The sequence below is a fragment of the Octopus bimaculoides genome, chromosome 16 (genome assembly GCF_001194135.2).
Source record: "Octopus bimaculoides isolate UCB-OBI-ISO-001 chromosome 16, ASM119413v2, whole genome shotgun sequence".
Classification (NCBI taxonomy): Eukaryota; Metazoa; Mollusca; class Cephalopoda; order Octopoda; family Octopodidae; genus Octopus; species Octopus bimaculoides.
In genome coordinates this window covers 2,864,261-2,867,148 of record NC_068996.1, presented here as the reverse complement: position 1 = coordinate 2,867,148, position 2,888 = coordinate 2,864,261, and positions in this window count along the sequence as shown.

The window sequence follows — 2,888 nt, the reverse complement described above, 5'->3', positions numbered from 1 at the left end:
ATATATATATATATATATATATATATATATATATACACCCCACACACACATACACACACGTATATATATACATATATACTCACACACAATATGACGACTACATACACCTTTGCATACATATCAAAATATTTTATAATAATAATAATAATAATAATAATAATAATAATAACAAAAACAACAACTACATCAACTACAACAACCATAACAACAAATATTTTTGATGGAATTACATTACTAGATTGCAGCCTAAGCGAACTGGAAGAAATTGGCCGTATAACTTGAAAAGCTAATCAAGAAAGAACAATATTTATAAAAACACCATAAACCTGATCTAGAAAATGTCTATATTATTATGAAAACAAAAGAGTGGATGGTTAGAGTTTCTGAATATCACAAGGCAATTATTAAACAACAATCAAATATATCTGTGACGCCTATTACTTTGCAAACTTGAATAAGAAGAAGCAATCGATACTCATTGCTGAATGGGATTTTACTCAATATAGGATATTTTCTTTCAGCTAGTCAGACAGACAGACAGACAGACAGACAGACAGACAGACAGACAGACAGACAGACAGACAGACAGACAGACAGACAGACAGATAGATAGATAGATAGATAGATAGATAGATAGATAGATAGATAAAATATAAATAAGAAAAAGATAAATAAATAAATGATAAAAAAATTGACGAAGCAATTATAAAAACTCCATTAAATGCTAATATGATATTGTACAATATTTAAAAGAAGGAAAGAAATAAAATAGATAAGAAGAAAAAGAAAGATTAAATGAATGAATGATAGAATGGTAAATGTGTGAAATGAAATAAAAATCTAAGTGCTAATATCGGTTTCTTTTGATTAAATGCATGGTTGAAAATTTTAGTGCGAGGTTCTACAACAGACTGAATGAAACAATGTTTCTCGTTTCTATTTTACTTATAAGTGAAACGTAAATTTAACCATCAAAACATTCAACGTTCGCTTTCATTAATTTCTCATGTTTCACTAGTTGTTTTTGTATTTTAGTTTTTTTAATTAACTAATTAATTTATTAGAAATTAGAAATTTGCAATGTTCAAGCCTTTCTCAAAAACAAGCTTTAAAATAAAAATGTAAAACATCTTGGAACGAGAATTAAAACTGAATTCAGGTTTCTATCCAGTAAGAACGTCAATTTTTATTCAAGGACCCAGTATTAGCTAATACTGCTTTGTTCAGATAAATGCAGACATTTAGATCGAACCAATTTAATCATACTACAAATACAAATATCATTAATCCTGGCGACGAAAACCCAATCCTTTCTTAACCAGACCGGAAATGAAAAAGTAAATGGTTAAATCTAAACACAGCGTTGCGTTTAATTTTCTGTGCTACACGTCTGGTCAGGTCTACTTACTTATCTGCCCTTTATCAAGAACTTATATTGTTAATAGTTGTGAGCGAACCCGAATAAAGACCTATAGGAGATGAACCATTAGTGAGCTCTGAGAAATACTGAAGGACACCGAATACTGAAGAACACATAGATCTGGTTCTGACATTCGGTTGTTATAATTTTTATGCTTTGGTCATGAGAGTATATTTTCCCATTAACATTCGTTCTCCGTAGTTGGTGCGTTTTGTAAAGCAACACATGTGTTGTCGCTAACCGTTATTTCAATATTTGTAATGTCTGAGATGTCAGTAGGATATCGAGAGTGGTTTCAACAAAATTTTTGCTTGTATTGGACACTGACATTTATATGTAAATTATTTTTTGTTGTTATTTTTTCGTAAAACAAGATGTGCGAGTTTAACGAAATTCAGATTATTTTAAAGTGAATTTCAGAATAAAGAGTGCAATCATTGGTGAGAAGACTTAATAATGAGGTAGTGACAAATTTATTATAAACTCGTTTTGAGTGGGTCTTTAAGTTTCAGTTGACGGCTTATTGAACCAGGTGGGTTGAACTAACCATCAAGTGAAACCTGAAGTTCTAATCAAAATGAGTTTCAAATGTGTGAGTACGTGTATATGAGTATGCGTGAGTGTGTATGCATGTATGTACATATATATATATAGAGACGAGTGTGTATGCATGTATGTACATATATATATATATAGACAAGTGTGTATGCATGTATGTACATATGTATATAGACAAGTGTGTATGCATGTATGCACATATGCATATAGACAAGTGTGTATGCATGTATGTACATATGTATATAAACAAGTGTGTATGCATGTATGTACATCTGTATATAGACAAGTGTGTATGCATGTATGTACATATGTATATATACATATGTATATAGACTGAGTGTTTAAGAGGAGACCATCATTAAGAGGCAAGAGAGAGATTGCTAGATATACAGAGTCCTAACGTGTTTATACCTTCTTTTTATAGTTACTAAATGATAACATGGCATTGTGCTTCTTTTTTATTCAAATATTATATACTAGCAGAGATACCCGGCGTTGCCCGTGTTACATGCAATTGAAAAATGAGACTTTTCTGTTATATTTTCTGTAAGGAACTGGAATACATATGATACGAAATTCATCAAAATTGCACATGAGGGTTCTTTCCCGCTTTACACGCCCTAAAAAATTCTAATCATGAGACATGTATCCCATACTATTGATCTTTATGCGCATATTCCAAAATTTCAGTCTTCTGGAACCTGTAAAAAGATTTTGCTCCTGCAAAATGGAGCTCATGGAGCTCTAAAATGTGGGAATGAAGGCCCCTATTGGAGGTGGGGGTGTTAATGTCAACCAGAGAAGTTGAATTGTTGGGAATGTTTTATAGTATGCCTGTATATATGTGAGAGTATAGTCTCACTTTAATAGTTTCAGTATGAAATTGAAAATATTAAAGTGAAAATATTTA